The sequence below is a fragment of the Boleophthalmus pectinirostris genome, unplaced genomic scaffold (genome assembly GCF_026225935.1).
Source record: "Boleophthalmus pectinirostris isolate CB_2022bp ecotype Guang Dong unplaced genomic scaffold, ASM2622593v1 HiC_scaffold_12, whole genome shotgun sequence".
Classification (NCBI taxonomy): domain Eukaryota; kingdom Metazoa; phylum Chordata; class Actinopteri; order Gobiiformes; family Gobiidae; genus Boleophthalmus; species Boleophthalmus pectinirostris.
Genome location: NW_026571018.1, coordinates 27,065,205 through 27,071,204, shown reverse-complemented (window position 1 = coordinate 27,071,204; position 6,000 = coordinate 27,065,205). Strand labels below are relative to the sequence as shown.

Genomic DNA, 6,000 nt, shown 5'->3' with positions numbered 1-6,000 from the left:
TCATATTCTCAGATTCCACATAATGCTACATGATTAACTTTTTGTATGTTTGCAGTTGAAACTTAGCATGTACAAGTTCTGCTACACACAGCAAAAATGTCTGTAAGAATATTTTTCAACAAGAACTGTGAACAGGTTTTCATTTGCTATAAGCCAGATTTTTTTTCTTTGCTAATCAGTATTGACACTGCATGGTTTGGATCATTATGCGAGATGATAAAAGTCCTACATTAGACATGTGTAATTTAGTAGTATTAAGATTTTTTGAATATATTTGATTTTTCATTTATATGTCATTTTTCAGTGACAACATGGTTTCTTTTTGGGGCTGATATGTGGATGCTTGCCAAGTCACCTCCACCCTCCTTCATGAAAACATGACTGAGCATCACTTCACTGTTATTAATATAACATATTAAGATGCTATATGTATGTCATAATCAGTCTGGTCATTATGAATGATTTTACTGTATCTGATGCTTCAGTCTCTAGAGGAGAGGAACAGGAATCCAGCTCAACCTTTGCATGACTTGTGTTAGCTCTACACACCTCTTCCTCCCCCCTTTATGTCTCTCCCTCTCTCCCAAGTCCCCCCCACACTCCCTATCCTCCCAGTTTCCTGGCAGTAGACAACCAAATAAATGTGGGCTAACAGTCTTTGGGGGGCTAGAACAACCCTTTTGGTCTAATGAGGTGATGCAGTCCTGTTCTCTTACTCTAGCTTTCCTTACGTTGTGTGTGTCTTGGGCAATTGCACAGTGTCCTGTCTAACATCCTGTCCCCTTTTTTTTTTTTTTTTTTGCTTTGCCCTCCTTCTTTTAAAAGGTCTGGGTAAGCACTGATAGGCTTGCAGGGAATAAAACCTGCAGCTTGGGAGAACAGAGGGACATTTGGGAACGAGATGGCGAGAGGGGCGGCAGTCGCATACCTTCTTGGAGTGCTGCTCCTGGCGCAGTTGAAGCCCTCGCTGCAAGGAGGTGGGTCATCTCTAGTGCATGCATCACCTGTGTGAACAGGTAGCATTATTGTTTTACATTACTGGCATGTATTTTATGTGCACATGGATGCAGTGAGTAGGGTGTAGGTAGTCCTTCTTGTCATGTGGAAGGTTTGCAACAAGTAATTTCTGTTGAGAATAATAATATAATGCACTATGATAAACAAAGCTTAGATTACAACAGTGGCCTTTGTAGATATAATATATTTTCATTCATTTTCAACATTCAACTAGAGAATTACCCACTTACTCCCAAATTACAAGGTGAAATATTTTTTGTGGCATTTATAGTTGAAATATATGGTATATTGTCCAATTATAATAATAGCACATATAGCATGTAGCTGGTCTTTCTGTAAATATAGATTCTCTTAAATGTGAGGGTATTTTTCATCTTCCCTTTCTTAAGAGAGAGCCACATGTTCATAGATAGAGCTGTTAATGAGGTGTGATGGCTAATTAGAAGCTTTCACTGCTGCGGTCTCCTGACCTCATCCCAGCACTGTTTTATAATGTTGTAGTGCAGGGTGAATGTTGGTAACCCAGCCTGACTAAAATCCTGCTATCTAATAAAAGTGGGTCAAATGGGTACTCAAGTTTCAATCTATATGGACTATAGATGTAGTTCTTTATAATCAGGATGAGCTAAGATCAAATCTTTCAGAATTCACAATGTCATTATAAATGGCATCTATGGGTTTGTTTTAAGGAAAGGAGGAGGGGAAAGGCTAAGACTTGAGCTTTAATTGATTGTGTTAAAAGATTAATTTATGTAAAATAACGAACACATTTCATTTAGTGGGCTTTTTGGAAGTTTTCTCATTCTAACATTAATGTTTTACTGCAGTCATCAAAATACAGTGAATGCTATTTTAAGCTTTTCTTACAATACAGCAAATAGCTGCAATGATTATGTTCTGGCAGACTCTGCCCCGAGTGTGGAGAACTGAATGATCAAACTGCACAGTTATTTACTGTGTTGTTGGTGTAATGTGTTCAGGATTACTACAACATCAGTTACTCACATTCTTCAGGAATCCCTACAGGCTTCCTCTCACATCTGGACATTTGGATGTTTGGAAATGTTTCCTTATATAGTTGTTGGCTTTCTGTGTTTCTATTTTTGTCTGTTATGATTTGTGAAATAAAACTTGGGTGCATAACGTGATAATGATGATATAAAGAATGCCTTTTGAATGAGGTAATGTTTTACAAAAAATTGAGAATTGTAGATTGTTGAGATGGTGTTTTGATTTGATAATTGGATTTTGTATTAATTTTGTAAAATTTATCAGATGATTCATAAATTCTATAAACAAGTCAGCATTTAAAAGTGAATAAACACATAAGACTTCTTGCCAACTGTTGCCATTTCCTGAATTGGCTTGATTAAACCAGGCATTTACATACCGGCTGGAGGAGCAGGAGGAGCTGGACTTGGCACCGGTGTCAGTCCTGGAACCGGCTTTGGTCCTGGAGGGGCGGGGACAGGATATGGACCAGGAGGAGCTGGTGCTGGTTTGGGGGGTCTTGGTCCTGTAACTGGAGGAGGTAAAACATTTCATAATTACTGCCACTCAAAGATTGTAAATAATTGCCTTATCCCCAAGCACCTTCAATGCTCACACTTGCACTACGTTTTATGCCCCCTGTATGGGACTAGGTGGAGTTGGACCAGGGGGTGTTGGCCCAGGTACTGCTGGTGGTGTGGGAGGTTTCATTCCAGGATCCTATGGACCAGGTGCTGGAGCTGGTAAGTGGAAAATAATGTGTTGTCTGAAAATGCTCTGTTTTGGCTGGCTGGAAAGCCTGTGCAATGATTTGATTTTGTGTGACAGGTGGAGTAGGGCCTGGTGGCGTTGGACCTGGTGGAGTGGGGCCTGGTGGAATAGGGCCTGGTGGAATAGGGCCTGGTGGAATAGGGCCTGGTGGAGTGGGACCTGGAGGAATAGGGCCTGGAGGAATAGGGCCTGGTGGAGTGGGACCTGGAGGAATAGGGCCTGGTGGAGTGGGACCTGGAGGAATAGGGCCTGGTGGAATAGGGCCTGGTGGAGTGGGACCTGGAGGAGTAGGACCTGGTGGGGTGGGACCTGGTGGTGGAGGAGTCAGACCTGGAACCTATGGACCAGGTAAGACTGGATAACAGTTACTTTTGCACCAACAACAGAAACGTTTTTATTTATGCAGGGAAGCCCCACTGAAATTTAGAATCAAATGTTAGTCAACCTGGCACTGTGCAAATTAAGAGGAGCAGGATTCAACCACAGACATACCATTATTTCATTTCCTCATTAACTCAATCTAATACACCATTGTTGAGGGGACCACACACCCTCATGTGCAAACACACATTTGGTGCAGTGATAACAACTAATGCATTAGGCATGGCAGCCCCGCGATAAAGGACGGAAGTCATCACATCACTCACAATAACAGATTTAGTGAGGAATTTCACTCCACTTTGTTTTTCATCCTGCGCACATGTGCGTTGACTTTACAGGACGAATGTTATTGGTGATAGCATCAAAAACATACTGGGGGTTATGTTCTGGCTTTGTGGAAGTATTCAACTTTGTCCAACCATTTTGTTAAGAAAATAGGTCTTAAAGCACAGGATTTTGTGTTTTTAGAATAACTCATTATCAAAAACGACAGCTTCATCATAGTTTGTTTACATTACTGAGGGGGCCAGATGTAGAAGAAATTAATTTGATTTTACTACACTTCTGAATGCTTGAATGTTTTTAGATAACAATAAATTAATCTGATAGGGTTTTGTTCTTTCTTCTGTCTTCTGTCTATTATGCATTTCTAGTAATACACACACACTAATAGTTAGGATTGGGTGGTGAAATATTTCTTTCAGAACCGTATGGTTGATAAACTGCACCGCCTTTAGAGGTTGGTTGTTAATTTGACCCCTAAATGTCAAGTAATAGCTTTTGGTTTAAATGTCCCTCAGGTGGAGTTGGTACAGGACAATACCCCGGTGGAGTCAAACCTTTTAAAACAGGTTAGTTAGTATAACAACATGCATTTAGGTTTACTTTAAAACTCAATCAACTGTTGTTTGCGTCTCCAGGACGAGGTGTTGGACCAGGCGGAACAGGCTTTGGACCTGGAGGTTCAGGAGCTGGACTCGGAGGGGGAGGGGTGCGACCAGGTGGGGCGGGAGTTGGACCAGGTGGAACTGGTTTTGGACCAGGTGGGGCAGGAGTTGGACCAGGTGGAACTGGTTTTGGACCAGGTGGGGCAGGAGTTGGCCCAGGTGGAACTGGTTTTGGACCTGGTGGGGCAGGAGTTGGCCCAGGTGGAACAGGTTTTGGACCAGGTGGGGCAGGAATTGGACCAGGTGGAACCGGTTTTGGACCTGGTGGGGCAGGAGTTGGACCAGGTGGAACTGGTTTTGGACCTGGTGGAGCAGGAGTTGGACCAGGTGGAACGGGTTTTGGACCAGGTGGAACCGGTTTTGGACCAAGTGGAACTGGTTTTGGACCAGGTGGGGCAGGAGTTGGACCAGGTGGAACTGGTTTTGGACCAGGTGGAACTGGTTTTGGACCAGGTGGGGCAGGAGTTGGACCAGGTGGAGCAGGAGTTGGACCTGGTGGAACCGGTTTTGGACCAGGTGGGGCAGGAGTTGGACCAGGTGGAACAGGAGTTGGGCCAGGTGGTGCAGGAGTTGGACCTGGTGGAACTGGTTTTGGACCAGGTGGAGCAGGAGTTGGACCAGGAGGTGCAGGAGTTGGACCAGGCGGAACTGGTTTTGGACCAGGTGGGGCAGGAGTTGGACCTGGAGGAGCAGGAGCTGGACCAGGAGGTACAAACCCATAGAAAGGACTAGGATGTAAAATAAATGTATTAGTTGAACCACATTAGATACTTTTTAGTTGGTGTTTGTCCCATTTTTTTCTCTTCTTCTTTATAAATATTTCAGCTATACCACAGACTGGAACCACAGGAGTGGGGCCTGGGGGGAAAACCGGACCTAAGACCTCAAAACAAGTTCCAGGTAAATCCTAGGCAAAAAGAGTGTCACCAGGAGGTGCCATTAATAATGATGTTTAAGTTGGATGTTGACACATCAATTTGTTGTGGCACAGGGGTGGGAGTGCCAGGACTTTACCAAGGAGGTTATGTTCCAGGTCAGGGTAAGTTCAGGCAAATTTAGGAAACAACTGTTCCCTGCAAAAATTTTGTGAAATGATTAGCAGTAACTTACTCATTTTGTCTGAATAGGTTTTGGAGGTCGTGGTGTTTTACCTGGAGTAGTCACTGGATCTGGACTTGGTACTCAGAGTGGTCAGTAGTATAAAAGTAGAGCATAACAAATAAAGAAATTTGTGCAAATAGCATAATTTTTTTTTTTTTTAATGAAATTTTGAATCTATTACACTCACAGGATCTGGAGTGCTTGGCCAAGGGGGAGCAGGGCCAGGCACTGGAAGTAAGTAATACAGATTCAGTGTGTGTGTGTGTGTGTGTGTGTGTGTGTGTGTGTGTGTGTGTGTGTGTGTGTGTATATATATATATATATATATATACACACACACACATGTATTTGTGTGTATACATATATATAATTATTTATCATTCTCATACAGATGGTCGAGGTCAGCCTTTACCTGGAGTGTTTCGTGGTTACCCTCTGATTTCACCTAAAACAGGTAAAACACATTTATAAGAATATAAAAAGCATATCATTAATAAAAAAAATATCTGTAGGTGCAGGAAAATCAAAAAAGGCGGGTAAAGCAGCAGCAAAATACGGTATGGATATTATTTGAGATACAAATATTGTCTATATAATGAGAAAATACCTTAGATGAATATCTTGTCCTAAGGTGGAGTTGGAGGACCAGGTGGTTCAGGCACCCTTGGTCAGGGTGGTGCACTGGGTGGGGCAGGATTTGGAGGTGGAACTGGACCTGGGGGTGGAGTAGGACCTGGAACAGGATTAAGTAAGTCTACTCTTTAGAGACCAATATTATTAATACATTTAAATA

General features: G+C 42.6%; 1 long non-coding RNA gene across 1 annotated transcript; it reads left to right on the top strand.

Annotated features, from left to right (window-relative positions):
- The first annotated feature begins 5,399 nt into the window (after positions 1 to 5,399).
- LOC110158401 (uncharacterized) lies at positions 5,400 to 5,912 on the top strand. The gene is made up of 4 exons (XR_008631605.1): positions 5,400 to 5,441; positions 5,599 to 5,661; positions 5,720 to 5,764; positions 5,839 to 5,912. It is a non-coding gene; the product is annotated as an uncharacterized LOC110158401 (long non-coding RNA).
- The last annotated feature ends 88 nt before the right edge of the window (positions 5,913 to 6,000 follow it).